The sequence below is a fragment of the Gopherus flavomarginatus genome, assembly GCF_025201925.1.
Source record: "Gopherus flavomarginatus isolate rGopFla2 chromosome 13 unlocalized genomic scaffold, rGopFla2.mat.asm SUPER_13_unloc_3, whole genome shotgun sequence".
NCBI classification, from domain to species: domain Eukaryota; kingdom Metazoa; phylum Chordata; order Testudines; family Testudinidae; genus Gopherus; species Gopherus flavomarginatus.
The window spans coordinates 262,340-286,484 of record NW_026114611.1 but is presented as its reverse complement, the minus strand read 5'-3'; the positions used below and the strand labels follow the sequence as shown (position 1 = coordinate 286,484).

The 24,145-nt window shown below is 49.4% G+C and overlaps 2 long non-coding RNA genes and 4 other non-coding genes across 6 annotated transcripts in view; 4 read left to right on the top strand and 2 right to left on the bottom strand.

Annotated features, from left to right (window-relative positions):
• LOC127041588 (uncharacterized) overlaps positions 1-24,145 on the top strand; it is a 271,683-nt gene that overhangs the window by 63,570 nt on the left and 183,968 nt on the right. The window lies entirely within an intron of this gene.
• TRNAT-UGU (transfer RNA threonine (anticodon UGU)) lies at positions 6,566-6,639 on the top strand. Its single transcript has one exon. It is a non-coding gene; the product is annotated as a tRNA-Thr (tRNA).
• On the bottom strand, positions 8,661-8,733 carry TRNAK-UUU (transfer RNA lysine (anticodon UUU)). Its single transcript has one exon. It is a non-coding gene; the product is annotated as a tRNA-Lys (tRNA).
• Positions 11,802-11,883, top strand: TRNAS-AGA (transfer RNA serine (anticodon AGA)). The gene has a single exon. It is a non-coding gene; the product is annotated as a tRNA-Ser (tRNA).
• The window catches only part of LOC127041589 (uncharacterized), a 244,742-nt gene continuing 236,414 nt past the window's right edge, over positions 15,818-24,145 (bottom strand). Inside the window, exon 3 of the long non-coding RNA XR_007771683.1 lies at positions 15,818-16,004. This is a non-coding gene — a long non-coding RNA (uncharacterized LOC127041589). The remainder of the gene's footprint in view (positions 16,005-24,145) is intronic.
• On the top strand, positions 23,645-23,718 carry TRNAT-CGU (transfer RNA threonine (anticodon CGU)). Its single transcript has one exon. It is a non-coding gene; the product is annotated as a tRNA-Thr (tRNA).

Genomic DNA, 24,145 nt, shown 5'->3' with positions numbered 1-24,145 from the left:
GACAGAGCTGGGCTGCCTCTGCTCTAGGTGCCTGGAGGAGGGAAGGTGTGTGGGGCTCCAGCCTAGGACTCTTCCTCCCTCCTGCCAAGCCCTGACTATTAATCCCAGCCCTGTCACTCCTTTCTTCAAGCGCCGTGTAGGCCCGAGGAAAAGTGTGGTAGGAAACACAAGGGCCAAGCTTGTGAACATCAGGTGCAGCAGCAAGAATCCCAACTATCAGAGTAGCAAGTTCTAGAGCCCTAACCCATTGTGGCCATCGCAGCCAAAGACCTGGCTCTAGGAGGTGTGAGTCACCCAGCAGGAGGGGAAAGATTCACTCTTACACAGCTGGAGACAGGGAAGTTGAGCACTGTGAGCTCTGGGGCTTTACCACAAGGTCCCACTAAGATCTGAACTCAAATTACAAGATTCAGAGTCCTGAGTGCTGCCCATTACACCATGGGACCAGCTTGTGCTGCCTTCTCTGCACATCGGTGACCCACATGGGGATGGCTTGTGTAAGGGGGCTCTTGGCCCTTTACTAAAACTTAGTGTGGGTGGGCAGGTGGAGGGGGGTTGGTTGGCTAGTTCCCAGCACCAATAGAAGGGGGAAGGATCAATGGGAAATCAGGACCCTAAGACTGACAGTCCCCAGGGACAATGGGGAGAGGCCAAAGCTCCAAGTTAGCTGCACTGACAGGCCAGGCAGTGTAATGAGAGAGTCACCAGGCCAGGGGGTCCCATCCTCCATGTGAGCTGAAACTGCCTGGGTGAGAGTGGGGCAGAGCTAAGCAGGAACCCGAGAAGAGCCGGGGAGCAGAGCTGCGCAGGTGTAGTGCTAGAAACTGCTGCATGTAGGAATTTGCAACCTGTAGCAGTTACTGATACCTGAGGTTGTTCTTATTTGCTGACTTGTCCTAATTGGCTAAAACTTGACAGTGGTTTCTCTAGCAAAGGCCAGTCCCTAGGCCCTTGGTCCAGACATCCTCATTCACATCAGGCTAGGGTGACCAGATGTCAAAGATGAAATATCGGGACGCAGGGGGCAGAGCAAGAAAAAAAGCCAGAGGCCCCCCCCTGCTGCGAAGCGGCAGTGGCACAGCGCTGTCTCCAACCAGCTCTTGGCTCTGACACCCAATACACCCCCATTTCCCTCTCTCCTGGGCCCAGGTTGGGCTCTGAGCTCTGCAGCCAAGCCATGATCCGGGCCCCTCCTGCAGCTCCGGGGCAAGGGGCGAACCAGGCAGCCGGGCTCAGCCCATCCCAGCAGGAGCGTGTCCGCCCCACATGTGTCTCCACCCTCTGCCCACATGCGTCCTGCTTGCTCTGCCCTTCCCCCAGCCCCACTGCGCTGCCCTACAGGCTGCAGGGCTGGAGCAGGCTCCGCGCTGTGCTCCCGGCCATGGCCATGGCCCATGTGCAAACCAGGGAGGGAGGAGGAATGCCACGTGCTTGGGGAAGAGGTGGGGCCAGGTCGAGGATTTGGGGAGGGATTCAATGGGGCAGTGAGGGGGTCGGGCTGGGGGAAAGGCCAGGGCCTGGATTTGGGGAGGGATCCAATGGGGGAAGGAAGGGGCGGAGTCGTGGTGAGTGGAGGCATGCGTCCCTCCGGACTCTGCCTGTGTGCCGGAGCAGAGAGCAAAATTATTTGTTTGTCCAGTGTCCCGACCAAACATCGGTCGGGACGTGGGACAAACAAGCAAATATCGGGACAGTCCTGATAAAATCGGGAAATCTAGTCACCCTACATCAGGCTTCAAGTTGAGAATCATTTCCCATTCCCACTCTGCGGGAGGGGAGATTTTAAACGTGCTCTCTGTGTGCACATGGCTAAGCAAAGAGAACAAACCCAAATCCCCCCTGTGCTTTGGGAGCCAGGTTTGCGGTGGGAATTCTGTAGTTCAGATGACTTCAAGCCTGGGCATTGGGATTCTTTACCAGTTTCTCTGGCATTGGGGCATTTTTGTGCTTACAGCTGTGATGGCCGAGTGGTTAAGGCGTTGGAGTTGAACTTCAATAGGGTTCCCCTTCATGGGTTCCAAACTTGCTCATAGCGAGGCCTGTGTTTTAGCCAGTATCTCACCCAGGCAATACCTCTGTACAACCCCCTGAGACACTCTCAATTCTCTCCCCACCCCAAGTAAATCCTGTTCTGCTCCTTTCATAGAGATCCCTGGGGCAACACCTCACACTGTGTCCCTGAGGGGTCAGGCAAACTTTCAGCACCTGAAGCCTCTGGCAGTCACCTGGTGCCCCATACATCAGCCATAACCCTGGTTCTGTTCCTCTCTCTAGAGTGCGAAAGGAGCCAAGTCAGCGACTCCATGGGAGCTATGGGACTGCAGAACCAACAGAGAAAAAATAGGTGCTCAGCTCCCACTGGCAGCCAGCTCCCCCCGTCCCCGCCTACTACAGGCCTTGCTGACAAGCTCCTCCTCTTCCCCTTCAGCACCTCCCACTTGCCAGTGATCAGCTGTTCAGTGGGGTGCAGGAGGTGCTCGGTGGGGAGAGGGAGGAGCAGAGACGGGAAGAGGTGGGGGTGGGAGAGGAATGGGGCAGGGAGGTGCAGGATGGGAAGAGATGGGACAGCGATGGGGGCTTGAGGGTAGGGGTGGGGTGAGGAAAGGGCCTGGGGACGAAGGAGGGATTTGTCCCGGACCCCAGACCCATCTAAGACCGGCCCTGAAGGGAAACACTGGCTATCACAGTGACAATACAACTGACCGGCATTGCGGGGGAGACTGAGGGAGATCCACACTCATCAGGTCTCTTCTCTCCCCCAAGGTGAGCCAGACACTGCTCTCTCCTGGCTCTCACTCTAGCAGCAGGACGCCAAGGAGCCATTTCCCCACAGGAAGTGCATTGAGTGCCCCTGTGGTGCTGGGGGCTGGCGCTGCTGCTGCTGCCTGTGGGGCTGGCAGGGGGGTTGATGTCTGCACAGACTCTCAGCTGCCAGGCCGGAGGGGGCACTTTGGACCTTACCAGACTGGCTCAGTGAAGACGGGGGGTTGACAGACGAATACAGACGCTCTCCAGAGCATGGAGCAGCGTCCGCCCATACAGCCAGGAAATGAGCATTTCCTACAGCCTGGAGCCGAGGGGGAGGCAGCAGCTGCTGTTCCAGCTCCTGGGGGACAGGTCCTGCCAGCCAACAGACACTTCTTACTCACCACAGCTAAGGGCGCCTGTGTTCCTCCAGTGGGGGTCTGAAGCAGCCGTTCGTTTTCCTGTCCTTTTTGTGGTTTTGTGTGCAACCAGACAGAGAAGCAACAGCCCAAAATGCAGCTGTCAAAGTAGCTCAGTCGGGCAAGCACTAGACTGAAAATCTGAAGGTCCTTGGTTCACTCCCAGGCTTTGACAGGCCCTGTGTGTGCAGGGGTGGCTTGTTTTCTGGGAGCACAGCAATGTCTGCACCCAAGGTGAGTTCCTGAGCTTGGGCTCTGCAGTAGGAAAACATAGAACAGGCTTCTGCCCCTAGTTGGCCCACCTGCCCTTTAATAATGAGAACTGTCTTTCCCAACATGGCAGGAAGAAAGTGAGGCAGGGCAGCCCTCAGGAATGGTGCCAGAGGGCTGCTGGGCAGTGACAGGCAGGGATTGGGGATGGAAGCTCCTCTGTGCAGCTGAGCAATGGCAGTACCAGGGAAGGGGCATCTGTTAAACTGACCCAGCACACCTCTCCTCCTCTGGGCACCTAGAGCAGAGGCAGCTGGTGCTGATGGCTCCAAGGGAAGGCTTAAAAGCCACAGAGCAACTGAGGTCAGGGCTAGAGGAGGGCAGGACCATGCCTACGTGTGGCCTTCAGAGAGGCACAAAAACACCCAGCCAGGCTGCTCCCTGCCATGCCAAACACCTACTGAAGGTCACCAGCATGTGGGGCAGCTGCTGATGTTCTGTGGCCAACATCACAAGTTGGTAGGAAAGCAGGGCCAGCCCCCATGGTGGGGCCTCTAACTGGTCCCACTCACAGTGCTCACTTTTGCAGTGGGGCAGGAGATTTTACCCCAAGAGGCTTTTCCTGAGTTGGCGAGAAGCAGAGAAACACCCAGGCTCCGAAGACGCTATGTAGCAAGTAGCCTCCAGCACAGGGACAGGTGCACACGCCAGCCTGGGGAGTCGCCCACTTTCTTCAGCAAGTCAGGAAGGGCAAAGGCTAGACTGGAAGCACTTGGGGCTCATGCCCCAGCCTTTGTGACACCCAACCCCCAGCTCCTTCCTGGGGCTCTAGCTGAAGCCAGAGCATTGGCCTGAGCAGCCAAGAAGAGGTTTCAGCCCTGAAGGGAGCAGGACTTTCAGCACAAAGGTAAAACTGCAGAAACACCATCACCAAGGGACTCCAACCCTCAATCTTTTGATCCACACTCAGATACCTTATCCATTAGGCCACATGAAGGGTTCCTAGGACTTTTTTTGCCTCTCTTTTGCCTACCTGCTTGCTCTTGTGGTGAACGGTGAAAATGCTCTCAACAAGCCTAGGTAGCTCAGTTGGTAAAACATCAGGCTTTTACTCTGAAGGGCCAGGGTTCAAGTCTTTGTCTGCGTGCTCAGCTTTTTAGTTGCCTTGTGTGTCAGGAATCAAATGATTCCTGGTGCTGTCCACCAGCCACATGCTGATTCCCAGAATCCATGGCCATTTCCTGGAAAGGTTCCTTTCCTCAGGAATCAGGAGAGAGGCTACATCCACAGGAACAGGCCTAGGACATGCAGTCTCTGGCTGGCAGGAAGCACTGTGGGGCCAGGTGCTGAGAAAGCTCAGAGGGAGAGCAGCAGAGCTGAGGGGAAGAGAGACAGAGAAGCAATGAGTACAGAGGGCAAGTGTACAGGGGGTTCTGGTCTGGCTATTGTGGGGAACTTCCCTGGTTTATACATGACCCTGGTGCAATTGGCCAGAGAAAGGATCTGAGTCCCCACCCCCTTACCAGAGGCCTGCCTGACCCCAAGGACGCTTTTTCTACTCTCATGTGTGGCAGAGTCCTCGTAACCGCAACAAGGCTGGTCCTAGGAATCCTGCTGAAAAACCAATACTAGTCTGGTTGGGGAATTTGGTTTGAATGTATTATTAGGATTCTCTTCTGATTTCTGAATCAGTTCAGCTCAGTCTTTGTCCTCCAGGTGTGTTTCCAGCTGTTGAGTTATGGAGGAGAGAGGCCAAATCATGGTGTCTCTACCCTTCTTTCATCGTTTCTTCCAGCTTGTTAGGAAGCTCCTTTGCTAGGATGTGAATCAAGCAGTGTCCATCCTCACAAGGCAGACTTGTACAAACCATATGATCATTATATGAGAGTGGTGAATATGGGGCTTCCAGGGTGCTGCTTTGAGCACAGCGTGCCACACCTGGGCTTCCATGGCCATGGAGACGTACCCTTAGAGTCCATCTCTCCTGGGATAAAGATGGCAGCAGGGCTGGCCTGGCTCATCTGACTTGGGCTCATAGACGTAAAGCTGAGGGGCTAAAAACTGTGGTGCAGATATTTGTGTTCACACTGAAGCCTGGGTTCAAAAACCCTCACCCCTTGTGGGGCCTCAGAGGTTGGGCTCAAGCCCATATGTCTGCCCTGTAATTTTATAGAAGTTTGGAGGGAGTTTAGCAAGTGGAAATAGTAAAACTGCATTGAGGGGAGTGGACCACTGACCTATCAGCTCTTAACACCCAAACTTTTAGTAACTCTATTATCAGTGCCTGTGCGTGTAATTTAAACCATAGGTCCATCTGAATCTTGTCTTTTATCAGTAGCCAATGCCAGGTGCCCCAAAAGCCACTCCCCAAGGCACCACTGGGAGTTGAATCCAGGATCTCCTCTTTACAAAACAGGTACTTTAACCACCTAAGCCATGGTACCTGCTGTTACTTAAAGCACCGTGTCTGCCCACACTTGACTGTCTGGCAATCCCCACTGGGCCCTGACAAATGTTGCTCGTGTTTGGCTTCTGTAAAGCAGAAGAGCAGGTGAAGTTTTGCTCCCAAGGTGTGTGTGTGATTCTTTGGACAGATCTACACTACAAAATTAGGTTGGTGTAATTACGTTACTTAGGCTGGCAATGCAGTATATCAACCTAATCCCAGTGCAGATAGCGGCTCAGCTGTCAGAACTTTCTGGAACTATGAAAGGGGAGGGGCCCAGCCTCTGTAGCAGGAATGCAGGGCAGGTGAGTTCACAGTGGGCATTATGGGATACTGGTGGAGGCCAGTTGTGGTGATATAATGAACAGCAGCATTTACACTGACAATTTGTCACTTTAAGTTTGCTGCACAAAGCTCTAGGCCTCTCGTCGAGGTGGTTTTATTTTGTCACCAAAACAGGGCAGTTTTGTTGCCAGACATGGCATTGCAGTGTGTGCACCAGCCAAAAGCTGCTGACCAAGGGAGTGTTGTGTGTTTTTCACACACCTGAGCAATACAATGATGCTGAAATAACTTTGTAGTGCAGACCTGGCCAAAGAATCACACACACACACACAGAGCTTGCAAGGAAAAGCTCACCTGCTTCTCTGCTTTGTAGAATCCAAACACAAGCAAAGCTTGTCAGGCCCCAGTGGGGATGGCAGGGAGACAGGTGTGGGCAGAAACTGTGCTTCAACTACAGGTGGGCACCATGGCTTAGCTGGTTAAAGCCCCTGTTTTGTAAGCAGGAGATCCTGGGTTCAACTCCCAGTGCTGCCTTGTTGATTAACTCTTGGAGCACCTGGTATTTGCTACTGCCAATGCCCAAAACATAGAGCTTGATGGGCCTTTGGTCCAGCCCAGTATGGCAGTTTAAATTATACTCACAGGCACTGATAACAGAATTACTGAAAGTTTGGGAGTGAAGAGCTGATAGGTCAGTGGTCCAGCCTGTCACAGATGAGCCCCTCCCTCTGGGACAGGGGCAGGTCTCGGCTCTCACACCAATTGCTCATTGTGGCTGTCAGAATCTGTGAGCAGCTCATTTAGTTTGCACCAAGGGTTGAGCAATGCTTCATGCACCGTGTGTGAGAATGAAAATCCTAAACCACCCTTTGAAATAACAAATGCAGCAGGACGTGTTATTGTCACTGCCCCAAAGCAGATAGACAGTGGAGAAATGCCACTGAGTCCAGGGTATTACTCCACTGCCATTTTACCTTTTTTGCTTGCTAAACTCCCTCCCAACCTTGAGGGCTCCCAGAGCCCGATATTGAGCTTGAGCTGAGATGTCTACAGTGCAAATTTACCACCCCACGGCCAAAACCCTCAGGAGCCTGAGCTGGCACAGGACAGCCTTAGGTGTTTCATTGCAGTGTGGACATAACCGAGCATTATGTCTACACTGCCATTAACACACCCAAGTCACTATTCTCAAACCCTGAGTCAGTTGATTCAGGCTTGTGGGGCTTGTGCTGCAGGGTTATAAAATTACAGTGTAGACACTTGAGCTTCAGCCCAGCCTCCGAGACCCCACAAGGAGTGAGGGTTTCCAAGCCTGGGCTCCAGTCTGATCCCCAGGAGCCCAAATCAGATCATCCAGGTAAGCGGGATTTTATCACAGTATAGATGCCCTCTTAGGATATGTCTACATTGCAATGTAAGCCTAGGGTTAGCAGAAGTCATGTGAGCAGCCCCAACACATAAACATAAACCACGAGGAAAAGACCCACCCACAAATAAGCTGGGCAGTGTCCTTATCCCTACGGTTTGTAAGTCCAGCAACCAAAAGTCCTTAAATATGAGCTCCCCCGTTACTCCACTCACAGCTGTTGTCCTTAGTCAGTTCAAGCCCAGAGGTGCCTCTGTAGAGTTCACCTGCCATCCTGAGTGGAAAAGAGGGAAAATAAGAAGGCACTGTACATCACTGTCTTGTCTAGGAACTCACTCATCCCTCCACTGCCACCCTGTCCTAAAGTTGATTTAACACCTAAATTTTGGTATTGGGACCCCAGCCCACTTGGTCCTGGAACCCTTGTCCCCTGCCTACCAAGTGCTATTGAATTGAGGGTGAGTCCTTCAATCGGGGTCTGCCAAGCACAGTTGTGCTGCCCTTGATTCACAAAACAAGGATAACAACTCTTTCTTTCTCCTGTCCCAATAACAAGGAGACTGGGAATCCAACACGAGCCAAAAGTGATCATTTTGGCAAGCAATGCAACATATTTCCAACGCACTGTAAAATCCACATGCAGATTCATACACGAAACCTTGCAAGAAAATCTTCCTGAGGGAGTCTGAAGCACCTGCTGCTGGAGGGAAGGAGGGAGCCGTGGTTTGGGATTGAGGGGCACTGGGAATAGAAGGGGGCTGTGGGTTGGGATAGAGGAGAAGGGCGAAGAGGAGTAGGCTCTGGTTGGGAGTGAGGAGCAGCGTGCATAGGAGGGGCAGTGGATTGGGACTGAGGGTCACTGGGAGTAGAGGGGACATGGGTTTAGGCTGAAGAGCATCATCATTTGGGGATCCAGTAGGATAGAGGAAGGCCGCAGGTGATTCTAATTCCTTAGAGATATTCTGTTTTGTTTTCTGTGTGTGCGTGTGCATGCAGGGGAGGAACATGCTGTGTGCCCAGAGGCCTTTATTCCTCCAGGCTGCAAGGACAGTGAGGATGTCAGGAAGTTGCCCCTTCAAACCCACACACACAAAGGCCCTTCTTAGGAAAGGCACAGTCTTGAAGAGAAAAAGTAACACCAAAGAGGACATCAGAAGAACAATGTTTAAAGATATAGTGAGTAGTTTATTACCTGACCAGGGACTTGAACCCTGGACCCTCAGATTAAAAGTCTGACACTCTACCAGCTGAGTTAGCCAGGCTCACAGTAAAAAAAGGACAAGTTATGCAGAGGAGAAACTGGTCAAGAAAAAGGGAACTGGATATAATATGGGAAACCTGCTGCTCTGTCTCTCTTCCCAGTCCTGGCTTGGCCTGGTATTAGTGCAGGTTAAAAAGACAGGGAAATATTGGCATCTACCAGCCTTTCATAGCTGTACAAGACTCAGGCACAGTACAGAGGTGCCCATCTGCAAGTGCCGAATGGTTGGATTGGCTAATGCAGCTTGTAGACGTGCAGGGCACATTGGGATATACAGCCAAATATCCATCACATCATTATTTCAGAGGGATAATGATGGGAAGGTTCACAATTGACTCAGTAGTTGCATACAAAGGTGCATGTTTGGCAGTTACATTGGGAAATTCTGGCTCCTTCTCAGGCTCAGGTTGGCCACCCCAGTCTAGATGTAGAAGTTACAACATTGAAACTTGAAAGAGGGACCAATTTCCCCATCATTTCCCACCTTTACATCCAAACACGATGACTTTCTGAATGAGCCCTCCTCGCTCAGCCAGAAGATCTTGGGGTGGGTGTAGGAGTCACTGGGTAAAATTCTCTGGACTCTGTTCTGAATCAGGTCAGAGCAGAGGTACCTAGTGATCTAGTCTGGCTGTAAAATCTGTATATCAACCCCAAATATGGTGTGAAATTAATCCTCAGGAATGGCTGTTCCCCACCCAGACCTAGCAAAGGGCTTTCCAAGGAAGGGGGCTTTTGAGGAAGGAAAGAAGAAAGATATCTTTCTCTCCCTGCAGGAACTGGGCTCTTCACTTTGGACAGAAAGGAGGGGAAGGAAATGGCCACATGTTGGCAGCAGAACTAAAGAAATGAAACACAACAGGCTTCTGTGCACATTGATTCTGCACAGTGAACGAACCTGACTCCTGTATCATGAAAAGCCAAAAAGCCATTTCTTTGTACGACAGGGAGAAAAGAGTTCCAAACATTCCTGCCCATTTACTTTTGAATTATTTTACATTATAAAGAAAATTGTAACAAAATTAGTCTGAACTTGAGCTGCCTGTTATTAAAAGCCTGTTCCCCAATTCAGTTCCAACTGCCCTGCAAGAAACACCCCCAGGTCCCTGCTCACCCCAGGAAGAGGAAAAAGAGAACCCCCCACTGGACACTGTCCTTGGCTCCAGGCTGCTGTCCCAGGGTGTGTGTGGGGACTGATTGTTTGCTGCTGAGGAGGGAGCCAGTAGAGGCCTCTGGTGCTCTGCTCCTAGCATCTGCCCAGCCCAGGCTGTCCTCTGCCCCAGCTGCTGCTCCCAGCCTGCTCTAGAGTCAAACAAGCAGGGCTCCCAGGGGAACAGAGGCTGGGACAGGGCAGCAGCCTGGGTTGGGCTGGGAAGGTGCTAGGAGTTCTCGTTCCCTGAGAACTGGTCCGGCTCCCTTCTCAACAGCAAACAAACCAATTCCACATCCCCTCCCCAGAAAAATCAGCCTGAAGCCAAGGGCAGCAGGGGACGATTGCCTTTAGTTCCCACCAAGGCAGGAGAGAACCCAGGGCCTTTCTAGCAGAGCTTATGGAACTGACGTGGGGAAACCAGCCTTTAATAACAGACAGCTCAACTTGAAACTAAGTGTTTTTAATGATTTCTACAACATTAAATAACCCTTCAATCGTAGTGTCATCATCCATAAAATTGCTTCAGCCTTACAGGTTCTCAAGTACAAAACTAAGCATCTCTTCAAATCCAAGGAAGTGGAGATCAGTCAATCTTCAGAGTCATCCCACATAAAAGAATCATGTTGTGGTACATACTGGCCCCATCATGTGGCCATCGCCTTTTCCTCCTCTCTGTTACAAGTTTTAGTATTTTGCACAGAAACTTTCTTCCCTCAGGAGAGACCTGGGAACCAGGGCTGCCAGCCAGACAAACACCTTTAAGAGGAAGCGTAATCTGTCAAAAAATGATCTCCCTCCTTCAGTTCAGTGACACCCTGAAATGTTACTTATCAGGGCAGAGCCGGAGGATTGAAAGCAGCTACATCAAGCCTCTGTGTAGCTAGCAGGAATGAACACAAACACTCCCTTGTATCTGAAGAGATGTTTAGTTTTACTCTTGGTAAACTACAAGGCTAAAGGGAAAGATGATGGTGGTGTCAGATATAAAGAGTGAAACATAAAACAATCATCATAGTTATGCCCATAGCAACTGTAAATATTTCTAAATTCTTCTTATTATCATCAATGTATTATTTTCTCTGTCATCTAGACATTGACTAGACCTTGACCAAGAAATTTGGATCTTGACAAAATAATCAACTACCTCTCGTTAAGGTAGTGGACTTGACACCCACTCGGGTGTCTCCATGCAGGTTCAAGTACTAACAACAGTGGCACCTTACAGCCATAGCTTTTAATCAGGGCAATACATTGATACAAATTCCTGTTAAATCATTTCTCAGACAGAGTCCATCGCCCACATTCCTTAAGACACTGGGCCACCATGTGGACGTTTCATTTCCCTCCTCAATTTCACACAGAGGCACAATTTCCTTTGCACAGATCCAATAACAGTAAAACCTCCCTGTGTCTCTTGTCTGAGCCAGGGCATTCGATTCCAGTGAACCCTTCTCTCCTGCAATGGCAATGGTCAGACAGAGGGGACGTGGTCACCTGCATCCCTACCAGGGAGATATTGGCTCGGCTCTTTCTTTCTGCTGCTGTTGTTAGTCCATGAAACATCAGGGATGGAATGCAAGGCTGAGCTCACACACCAATCCCCTGAAACATTTCAGTGCCCAAGAGAAATCCTGCCCCTGGCTATTGGAATGATATGGTAGAGATTCGAATTGGAAAGGGACTGTCTGAATTGTGAGTGTGAGGAATGAACAACAATCTATAGCAATGTCATTAGCCACAAACACACTAATCATGCTCCAGCTGGAAGGGAAATGGGCAGGAACTCTTGCTGTTCCCCATGGACACACTTACACTAATGCACAGCCGTGAGTGTGCTGGGGAAGCTGGTCTGAGCCATTTGAAGTGACAATTCTGTGAGAACAGAATTATCGTATAGGGCAGCAGCTGCTCCTCAAGTAGTTGTGGCCGAGTGGTTAAGGCGATGGACTAGAAATCCATTGGGGTCTCCCCATGCAGGTTTGAATCCTGGCAACTACGGAAGCATTAGTGTGTTGTCATTGCTGCTGTCTTAGTGCCTGACCATCCATGGAGCCAGATCTGGTCTCTCTCTGAGGCTGGCTGTGCTTAAAATACTGCTGTAGCGTTGTAGAGCAGACAGCTGCTACAGTGAGGGGAGGGGTTTTCCATCCCTGTAAGAGCTGCATTGGCAAAACAATCTTTCCTTTCATTTAGCACTATCTAACCATGGCTTAAGTCAGCTTAATTATACTGGTTCTGGGGGGTTTCACACCCTGAAAGACGTACTTATTACAAGGTTTGTCCCATCACCCTCCCATTCCCTGGTCCTTCTCACGTAACCAGAGAGCAGCAATGCACGAAGTTCAAAGGTGCAAACAATTCAATGTTTATTGGGGTAAACTTCCAGCAAGCAATGATTCCAGTTTCCTTCCTCAGTATCCCCCTTCCCAGCTCTGACACCACAGAGACTTGCCTGTGTCCCTGTTCCCCTTCCCTGTTCCTATTTCCCCCCTTAGCAAAACATAATTCCAATTCCCATTCACATTCCCCCCCTTACTTCCTGATTGACCGCAGACTATATAGTAAAACTTGAGTTCTGCTTAGCTCTATCTTAACCAATCATTTTAGTGACCAATCCTAACGTATTGTAACATGATTATCTAACCAATTATACCCCACCACCTTAATTGGTTTACACAAAACAAATTAATTATACAGCAGACAGAAACGGTTACAGAACCAGACAGAGATTATACAGACAAGCAATAGGAAAGTGGGGACTACCGTGACAGAACAACAAAAAAATGAGGATTTCACACCCCAGCTGTTGGTAAGTGAGTTGTTCCCAGACAGGATGCTATCATAGTAGAGGTTGTGGGTGCTGGTTGCTTAACTGTCTGGCGCACAGGGCAGGATTTTGAGGTTCATCATTACTCTCTCAGAATGCCAGCACCCATCTTTTGTTCACTTAAAAAGCGAACAAGGAGATTCCAACACTGCAGAACTCATGGAGCTCCAGGAAACATGTAACTTTAGGTCCGGGTGAGTGTATCTAAAAATCAGCTGTGCTGTAGAAGGTCTCTAGGAGTTGAAAGAGATGTGCCATTGTGACCTCCCTAAAGAGTTCATCAACTATTAATGAAAACTAGGGTTGATAAGTCACCTTCTTTGTAGTATCAGGATGGTGGACTGGTCTAATGAGCTAGTTATGTTTCTTTTTTTCCAATCCATTGGGTGTTCTGGCCTCTGCATGGAGACGTGATTTCAAATCCCACTCCTGACATGACCATTTAATTCTATCTGCAGAAAATGGCCTCACTTTAATTTCCTTTGCAACAATAGAACACCATTTGCTTCGCTTTTTTATTCCAATAGTTGTGAGAGAAGCTCCAAATCAGGGGGAAACAGGGCCTGTTCTCTCGACCCATCAGTTTTTGTCTTCCTTCATTCCAAGCCATTTCCTCAGATACATCCATATTTCCCACACTTTTAGGAAACTTTAAGTCATCATTTAATTGCCACACAACTGTACTTATGAAGTAAAGTGAAACACAATATTTTTTGGATATTCTTGCAGAAGAGTTTTGTTTTCTGACCTGGAAATGAACAGGGGCTACCTGAGGGGGACAATGCTACTCCCTTTTCTTTGCTCATCCAAAAAACATAAGTTTGTGGTGCCCTTTGTTTCTTTGTTTTTCAAACACCTGCCAGGGACAGCCTAGGGAGACTTGGTCCTGATTCTCAGAGTCCCTCCCTGCCCTACCTTTCTATATGATTCTGTTGTGTGGGTTTGCGCTGTGTCGTTGTTCCACGCTGAGCTGTTTTGCACAGTGTCACTTTGCACTCTGATGCATTGTTTCGTGTTGTATGGTTTTGCACTGGCTTGTGTTGCACTGGTTTGAGCTGAGCTCTTTTACAGTGCATCATTTTGCCCCGTGGGGCGTTCATTTGCATGGTGCTGAATTGTCGGGCTTTGCACTCCTACGTGTTGTCACTTTGTGCTGTGGAATGTCAGTTCACGCTGAATTGTTAGATGTTAGATTGGGGTGTTTCCACTTTTGTTGTTGTTTATATTGTATTGCGATGGCATCGAATTATAGAGCTGTACGGCTGCAAGGGCCCTGGAGAGATCAGGAAATCCAGCCCTCACTGCTGAAGCAGAGCCAAGCAGAGACGATGCATTGGGGGCATGTGGGATCAAGTGCCCACAGCAGTCGGTCCAGGCAGGGAGCAGAAGGAGGGAACCAGAGCCAGAGCAGGTTGTCTATGGGACCAAGTATATGCCGAGTATCCTTGACAGAGGTTTGTTCAACCTGTTCTTAAAAGCCTCCTAGGATAGAGACTCCACAGACACCCTTGGGAGCCTATTCCAGAGCTTAACTACCCTCAGAATTAGAAAGCTGTTCCCAATATCTAACGTGAATCTCTCTGGCTGCAGATTAAGCCCATTACTTCTTGTCCTACCATCAGTGGACATGGAGACCAAATGATCATTGTCCTATTTATAAAGACCAAACTTTTCCCTCTGCAATCATCCGTTAACTGGTTATTATCCCCTCTTCTTGCCTGGGGTAGAATGGAAGAGGAGAAAATACTCTCTTAACAGAGGATGCAAATGTCAGTTTGTTCTCTCTTCATGTTCTAGTGAAGCTCAGAGAGAAGAAGAAACATGACCTGCCAAAGAGCATAGAGAGTTTGTTTCATTTTGATCTGTGACTATTAGCAGAAGAGTGACACTTAAGGGCTGTTGCTACCACCCACCATGGGGCTTGAATTTATGATGGTGGGATTAAGAGCATCATGCTCTACCAACAGACCTAGCTAGATTTAAAGTCAGTCAACTGCCCAATCACCGTGTAGAAGGTGCCCTATAAGAATATAAGAACGGCCATACCGGGTCAGACCAAAGGTCCATCTAGCCCAGTATCTGTTTACCAACAGTGGTCAATGCTGGGTGCCCCAGAGGGAGTGAAGCTAATAGGCAGTGATCAAGTGATCTCTCTACTGCCATCCATCTCCATCCTCTGATGAACAGAGGCTAGGGACACCATTTTTTGCCCTTCCTGGCTAATAGCCATTTATGGACCTAGCTACCATGAATTTATCCAGTTCCCTTTTAAACATTGTTATAGTCCCAGCCTTCACAACCTCCTCAGGTAAGGAGTTCCACAAGTTGACTGTGCACTGTGTGAAGAAGAACTTCCTTTTATTTGTTTTAAACCTGCTACCTATTAATTTAATTTGGTGGCCCTTAGGTCTCATATTATGGGATCAAGTAAATAACTTTTCCTTATTCACTTTCTCCACACCACTCGTGATTTTATATACCTCTATCATATTCCCTCTTAGTCTTCTCTTTTCCAAGCTGAAAATTTCTAGTCTCTTTAATCTCTCCTCATATGGGACCCATTCCAAACCCCTAATCATTTAGTTGCCCTTCTCTGAACCTTTTCTAATGCCAGTATATCTTTTTTGAAAAGAGGAGACCACATCCGTACACATTATTCAAGATGTGGGTGTACCATGGATTTATATAAAGGCAGTAAGATATTCTCTATCTTAGTCTCCTTTTTTTAATGATTCCTAACATCCTGTTTGCTCTTTTGACTGCTGCTGCACTCTGCATGGTAGTCTTCAGAGAACTATCCATGATGACTCCAAGATCTCTTTCCTGATTATTTGTAGCTAAATTAGCCTCCATCATATTGTATGTATAGTTGAGGGTATTTTTTCCAGTGTGCATTACTTAACATTTATCCACATTAAATTTCATTTGCCATTTTGTTGCCCAATCACAGTTTTGTGAGACCTCTCTGAAGTTCTTCACTGTCTGCTTTGGTCTTAACTATCTTGAGCAGTTTAGTATCATCTGCAAACTTTGCCACCTCCCTGTTTACCCCTTTCTCCAGATCACTTATGAATAAATTGCATAAGATTGGTCCTAGGACTGACCATTGGGGAACACCACTAGTTACCCCTCTCCATTCTGAACACACCAATGGGCGAACCTGGAGAGAGAGGTGGCAGCCCTTCGATAGGTCAGCTGGTAGAGCAAATGACTGGAGCCAGCACTCAGGAAGACATCCTGACGTCGCCCTTCTGACTCCAGCTTGAAGGAGAGCTTCTTTTTCTTCCCCTTGCTGACAAAGAGCAAGAGAAGAAAGAAAGGTCAGGTGCTTCCAATACTGGGCTCTGGGCCCCCTCAAAGTTGCAAGGGAGTTTAGCAAGCAAAAAAGGTAAAACCGCAATGAAGTATTACCCTGGACTCAATGGCATTTCTCCATTGGTCTGTCTGCTTTGGGGCAGGGACAATAACACGTCCTGCTGCATTCGTTATGTCAAAGGGCGGTTTAGGATTTTCATTCTCATACACTGTGCACAAAGCAGGACTTAACACTCAGTGTAACCTAAATGAGCAGCCCACAGATTCTGGCAGCCACAAAGAGCATTTGGTGTGAGAGCCCAGACCTGCCCCTGCCCCAGCCCCAACCCCAGCCCCAGCCCCAGCCTCAGGGGCGGAGGGTCATCCACGACCTACCAGCTGCTAACTCCTAAACTTTCAGTAACTCTATTATCAGTGCCTGGAGTGTAATTTAAACCATAAGAAAAACCACACTGGGCTAGACCAAAGGACCATCTAGCTCTGAATCTTGTCTTCTGACAGCAGCCAAGAGCAGGTGCCCCAAAAGCCACTCAACAAGGCACCACTGAGAGTTATTATCCCTGCCCCAAAAGCAGACAGACCAATGGAGAACTGCCATGACTCCAGGGTAATACTTCCCTGCGGTTTTACCATTTCCACTTGCTAAACTCCCTCCCAACCTTCTGGGTTCCTAGAGCAGGGTACTGAGCGTGAGCCCAGACACGTACACTGCAACTTTACAGCCCAAGCCACATGACCCTGATTACTCCAACCCAGGCCTGCCCTGGATGTTTCATTGCACTGGAGACGTACCCTAACATTATGTCTACACTCTGATTAACACACCCAGGGCAGTTCTCTCAAAGCCCAGGTCAGCTGACTCAGGCTTATGGGGCTGGGACTGCAAGACTATAAAATGACAGTGCAGACATATGGACTTGAGCCCAACCTCTGAGACCCCACGAGGGGTGAGGGTTTCTGAACCCAGGCTTCAGTGTGAACACAAATATCTGCACCACAGTTTTTAGCCTCTCAGCCGTAGCATAATGAGCCCAAGTCAGATGACCCAGGCCAGCCATCCTGCCATCTTTATCCCGGGAGAGATAGACTCTAAGGGCACATTCCCATTGCAATATAAGCCCAGGAGTGACAAGCTGTGCTAAAAGCAGCACCCTGCAAGCCCCATATTCACCACCCTCATATAGTGATGATAAGTTTTGAACAAAGTCTGCCTGGTGAGGTATCATTTTAAAAATCTTGAAGTGTTCATCTGTTGAACATTAATGTCTTCTTGCATTCTATGGGCTCACATTGGTTTCAGAAGTTATGAAGTTTGCTCTGTGTGCATTACAGAAACATGTTATGAGGTTGGGAAATGCCCACCACCAGCCTTTCAGGTGCAAAAATGGAGGAGCCAGACTCCCTGCTGGCCCATTGAAGGTATCCACACTCCCAAGGACTATTCCAGGAACCGTGTAAAATGCAGACTTCTCCGAGATAGCACAGAGACAATGGACAGTGCTTGACTCATGTCGTAGCAAAGGTACTTCCTAGCAAGTTGGAAGAAACTATGAAAGGGAAGTAGAGACATTATGAATTGGCCTCTCTCCCCCACAACTCAACAGCTGGAAACACATCTGGAGGACAAAGACTGAAATGAGATAAATCAGAAGAGAATAACAATAATACATTCAAATCAAAGTCCTCAAACAAACTGGTATTGGTTTTTCAGCAGAAAATTTTCAGTTTGGGGAATTTTCTTTTCCCAGTCAAACCTTGCCAAGGGAAGCAGGGAGAAAATGTTTTAGTTGCCTTCTTCAGGACAGCTTGCCCTAGACATTCTAGCAGTGGGTCACTGTCATGGCCTTGCTGAGAAATGGAGTATTTTAATAATTTGAGGAGGTCCCGGGGTGTTTGGGGGAGATTATGAGGATGCTACCTTTTGAGATAAAAACTAAGAAATACTGAACTAGAGAATTTCTTTTTTCAGAAATCTGAGATTTAGACATTTTATTTAAAGCTGGGGAGAGGGAGCAGAGAGGGTTGTCTGAGTTTCTGAGAAGGTTTTTGTTTGCAAGAAGCATTATTGTTTGATCTGTCATTGTACCAAAGGGGAGATAGTTGTCTATAAAGGAGAGGTGAAGGCTAAAAGCATCCAATGAGGATGGAATTCAAACCCATGCATGCAGAGCACAACGGATTAGCAGTCCATCACCTTAACCTCTCGGCCACCTCATCTAACCTGCTAAAAAATGGACAGTAGGAGAAATCTAAGGCCGGCAGTGATAGGGACACTAAGGAGTTTTTAAATACTAAGCAGAAGCAGGGGCTGAATGAGCTCCCCCCTCACATCTAGTGAGCAGCTGTGGGAGAGACTTCAGGAACAGACCGTGTTTGCATAGACACTTCTACTCTGCCTAGGTATGCTGCATCATGGGGCCGCTTCCCCAAAATGACCAGTTGTGGTAGGTTACAAATCACTTTAGCACTGAGTGATATGAAATGTTATTATCCTTCCTGTATGAGTGAAGGGCAGAAGAACATACCTAGTGGGTCCTGATGGAGGGGTAAGTGGGTGAGGAATAGCTTTTATTGGACTGTATAGAAGTGATTGAGGACATCATCCTAAACCAGTGGTCCCCAAACATTACACACTGAGCCCTCTTATCCATGTCTGTGGCCCCTCAGAAGCCACAGTCGAAAACCGAGGCTGGGAGTGGGGCTGTTGCTTGCTGTGGAGAGGGGTACAGACAAGGGTGAAGGGGGTCAAGGCTGAGCTGCAAGCCAGAGGCCCAGGCTGAAGGTGGGCTTGAGGAAAAGCTGGGACAGAGTGGGGCTTAGTGCTGCTTCCTTCATGGGGGCTGGCTCGGGCCCTGAGGTGCGCCCATGAATGTTCCTCTGTGTCCCCCTAGGAGTCACACCCCACATTTTGGGGAGCACTGAAGTCTACTCGCTAATCAGGGGTTAGTGATGCCAAAGCCCAGGGAAAGAGAGAACAAGTGCAGGGACCCCAGCACCAGAATCATGCCCCACCCACTTCTGTCTGTGGATCTGCCCCCTTCTGCACCTTCCATTCATGGCCCCATCCACTAGGTCACCTCTGTTCCACCCCTTCCGCCATTGGCCCCACCCTGTCACTCCTTTACCCCTGCACCACTGTCTCCCTGACACCAGAGAAGCTCTGTGCCCCTGCTACAGCCCCAGGGCCATAGCAGGGAGTGGGAGCTCCTTCAGCCCTGGGGCTGACATGGGGCACACTTTTCCAGGGGGGCCCAATTTGGCCTGGGCCCCTAGTCATGGGCCCCACTGCTCCCTTGGCGACGCAAGGTTTGGGGAGGCTGAGCCCCACCCCCGAGCCTCCATTACGAGCCGCCCAGGCTACTACTGCTCAGTGTGTGGCCAGTCTCCCTGTGATCTCTGCTGTTCGTGCTGGGGAGCCTGGCTGGCCTTAGGGATGGGGCCCCCCGGCAGCCGCCCAGGGCTCCAGGGGGTCAAAGGGCACTATGTGCCAGTGCGAAGGTGCTCACTGCTCTCCCCTGCCCCAATGCTCCTCCGTGGCCCCATAGAGGGTTGTGGGGAGCGAGGAGCAACACAATGTGCTCCATGCGTCCTGGTCACTTTCCCCACCTGGGCTGTGCTGTGAGGGGAGCATCAGAAGCTGCTGCTCTCTGCCCTCCCCTTATGCAGCCTGACTGAGGAAAGTGACCTGGATGCAGGGAGCTCGGATGATGTCGCTTCTCGCCCCCACAGCCCCTAGGGGTCCCTGGAGGAGCAGCGTTCCAGGGAGGAGCGGGCAGCAATGCCAGCTGCTCCATGCACACACGTCAGTGTCCCCCGTGGGTGCAGGAGGGGGTGCAGGGGTTAGGGGTGAAGGGGGTGCAGGAGAGGGGCAATGGCTGGTGGCACAGGAGGGGAGTGTGGGAGTTAAGGGCAAAGGGGACACAGCGTAGTGGTTAGGGCACAGGAGGGGGCAGGAGTTGGGGTGAAGGAGGCACAAGGGTTGGGAGTGCAGGAGCTAGCAGTAAAGGGGGAGGGGGATGGTCCAGCGGCGATGGGGAAGTGCCTAAGTACATGTTTTGCCCAGGGCACCAGTTCCCCTAACGCTGGTCCTTGATAACATTTCTTGCTGGGAGGGAGAGGGTAGAAAAGGAAGGAGTCCTAGCAGCTCTTCTGGGAGCGCAGGTGAAGAATGACTCCCCTTTCACTAGATTCTCCCTGTGGGGTTCTGGGGTGAACAGAGCCACATAGCTTCTGCCGCTTTCTCCAGATTGTCTGTGCTGGGCTCCCGTGGAAGTTACGGAAGGCAACAATTACCTGAAGTTTCTTGGCCATCGTGGACAGAGCCGCACACCTTCCTCTGCAAACTCTACAGGTTGAAATCAAGTCTCTGAAGTCCATCCACAGCTGCGATGGGTCATTCAGTCCTTTGTACAGAGCTTTAGTTTGTAGCAAAGTCCCTCCAGGGGTATGAAGCAGGACTGGAGACAAGATGGAGATGAAGCATCAGCCTTTTATAGTCTCTTGCCATGTGATCTTTGCTTTCTTTGTCCCAAGGACACTCTATCCAGCACCTGGCATAGAAAATCCTTAGCGTTCTGTCCATAGGCAGGTCCCTGCATACCTTGCTAAGTCACAAGGGATATCTGCCTTCTCTCAACGGGTCAATTGTACAGCTCATGGTCCTTACTGAGCCATCAAGCAAGTTAGGCAGAACTGACACGAACTTGTCCAGCTGGGGTGTTCCCCAGAAGCATAGCACAAGTTTGAAAAACGGGCAGCATAAAGCCAATATTCATAAGGTCAACTACAAAAATGATACACATATAGAGATAGCATCATTGTAATCAGCCAATCAGAACCTCTCCATAGACCCCTTACACGACAACCTTTCTACAATATTAACTGCAAATACAGAACAGTGGTCACAACGGTGATCTATAGAGTTACAGATTATGTCAATAACGTCACAGGAGGTGACATGACATCATTGAGACTGATATTGGAATACTGCCTCCAGTTTTGGTATCCTCATTTGAAAAAGATGTTGTGAAATTGGAGCTGGGGCAGCAAAGAGCCACCAAATGTTTTGAGGGCTGGATAAAAATGCCTTCTAGTGAGCTATTGAAAGAGCTCGACCTGTTTAGCTTATCAAAAGAAGATTGAAAGGTGGCTTCATTGAAGTGCCTTAATGGAGAGAAAATATTGGCTATTAAAGGACTCTTTAATCTAGCAGAGAAAAGCATAACAAGACCAATAGCTGGAAGGCGAAAAGAGACACATTCATATTACACATAAGGCACAAATAATCAACAGCGAGGATGATTCATCACAGGAACAAGCTACCAAGGAAAGTGGTGGATTCGCCATCTCCTGATGTCATTCAGTGAAGACTAGATGCCTTTCTGGAATGTGTTTGCCCCCAAAGTAGCTCTTGTGTCATACAGGAGGCCTGTGATATGCAGGGGGTCAGATTAGATGCTCTAATGGTCTCTTCAGGACATAAAGTCGACTAATTTCTGAAAAACTGAGTGTAGCATTGGGAGCAGCATCTGATGTTTTACTGTCTAGCCGGCTTGCTGCGTAGAAGGAACGCTCCTTGAGTGGGGTGATCCACAGGGAGTAGCTCAAACCTCGACAGTTCCTGGCCAGGGGCAGGACATTAGCACAGCAAGGGAGGGGTGTGGCAGTGACATCACAAAGGCCTTTTGCAGGACTTCAGACTATTGATCAAAGGTGGTGGGGAGGTGGTGACCTCACAGAGAGATGCTGACATCAGGCAGGCAGGACAGGAGCGAGGGGCCAGGGAAACCTCAGAGACCCCTGTGGCTTTGCTTCAGCAAGTCTCCTTCTCCAGGTCTCTCTTTGAGGACTGAGAGAGTATTCGGGTTCACGGACGTGAGCGCCAGGAGGAACCTCTTTTGAGTTTTCTCCTTCCCTTTTCCTGATTTTACTAGAAAACAGCCATCCCTGTTTAGAAGGTAAGAGCCTCCTCGAGGGAAGGGATGTCCTGGGCTTGTCACAGTTCGGATGCCAGTGGCCCCCTCACACTGTGAGGAAGTTCCCGCCGTCTGCTCTGTGTTCGCAGTGCGGGAGAGAGCAGCATTCCACGGCAGTGATTTGCTCCTGGCTGCCAGAGCAGAGCAGCAGGCTCAGCTGTCAGAATTTCCCAGAGCAATGAAAGAGGAGGGGCCCATGGCTCTGTAGCAGGAATGCAGGGCAGGCGAGTTCACGGTGGGCATTGTGGGATACTGGAGGAGTCCAGTTATGGTGATATAATGAACAGCAGCATCTACTCTGTCACTTTAAGTTTGCTGCAAAAAGCTCTAGACCTCTCATCGAAGTTGTTTTATTTTGTCAGCAAAACAGGGCAGTTTTGTCGCCAGACGTGCTATTACAGCATGTACACCAGCCACAAGCTGCCCACCGAGGTAGCCTTGTGTGTTTTTTACACACCTGAGCAGTATAATTCTGCTGAAACAACTTTGTAGTGCAGACCTGGCCAAAGATTCACTCACACACAACTTGTAAGGAAAACGTCACCTGCTCCTAGATTCATAGATTCATAGATTCTAGGGTCAGAAGGGACCAATGTGATTATCTAGTCCCACCCCCTGCACAAAGGAGGCCACAGAACCCTATCCATCCAGTTCTATAACAAACCCCTAACCTATGCCTGAGTTACTGAAGTCTTCAAATTGTGGTCTGAAGACCTCAAGCTGCAGAGAATCCACCAGCAAGTGACCCGTGCCCCACGCTGCAGGGGAAGGCGAAAAACCTCCAGGGCCTCTGCCAATCTGCCCTGGAGGAAAATTCCCTCCCGACCCCAAATATGGCGATCAGCTAAACCCTGAGCATGTGGGCAAGACTCACCAGCCAGCACTCAGGAAAGAATTCTCTGCAGTAACTCAGATCCCATCCCATCCAACATCCCATCACCAACCACTGGGCATACTTATCTGGCGATAATCAAAGATCAATTGCCAACATTAGGCTCTCCCATCATACCATCCTTCCATAAACTTATCAAGCTTAATCTTAAAGCCAGATATGTCTTTTGCCCCCAGTACTCCCCTTGGAAGGCTGTTCCGGAACGTCACTCCTCTAATGGTTAGAAACCTTCGTCTAATTTCAAGTCTAAACTTCCTAGTGTCCAGTTTATACCCATTTGTTCTTGTGTCTACATTGGTACTAAGCTTAAATAATTCCTCTCCCTCCCTAATATTAATCCCTCTGATATATTTATAAAGAGCAAGCATATCCCCCCTCAGCCTTCTTTTGGCTAGAGTAAACAAGCCAAGCTATTTGAGTCTCCTTTCATAAGGCAGGTTTTCCATTCCTCGGATCATCCTAGTAGCCCGTCTCTGAACCTGTTCCAGTTTGAATTCATCCTTCTTAAACATGGGAGACCAGAACTGCACACAGTGTTCCAGATGGGGTCTCACCAGCGCCTTATACAACGGTACTAACACCTCCTTATGTTTGCTGGGAATACCTCGCCTAGTGCATCCTAAAACCGCATTAGCTTTTTTAACGGCCTTCTCTGCTTTGCAGAATCCAAACACAAACAAAGGTTGTCAGGCCCTGGTGACGATGGCAGGGAGTAAGGTGTGGGTAGATAGAGGGCTTTAATCACCCACAGGCACCATGGCTTAGTTGGCTAAAGCATCTGTTTCGTAAACAGGAGATCCTGGGTTCAACTCCCAGTGGTGCCTTGTTGATGGGTTGTTGGGGCACCTGTTTTTGGCTACTGTGAGAAGACAGGATTCAGCGATAGATGGGCCTTTGGTCTAGCCCAGTGTGGTTTTTCTTATGGTTTAAATAACAGTCACAGGCAATGATAATAGAGTTACTGAAAGTTTGGGCATTAGGAGCGGGTAGGTCAGTGGTCCAGTCCCCACACAGATGACACTCTCCCTCTGGGACAGGGGCAGGTCTGAGCTCTCACCCAAGTGCTCATTGTGGCTGCCAGAATCTGTGAGCAGCTTGTTTAGTTTACGCCAAAGGTTGAGTCCTGCTTTGTGCATCGTGTGTGAGAATGAAAATCCTAAACTGCCTCTTGAAATAACGAATGCAGCAGGACGTGTTATTGTCCCTGCCCCAAAGCAGACAGACCAATGGAGAAATGCCATTGAGTCCAAG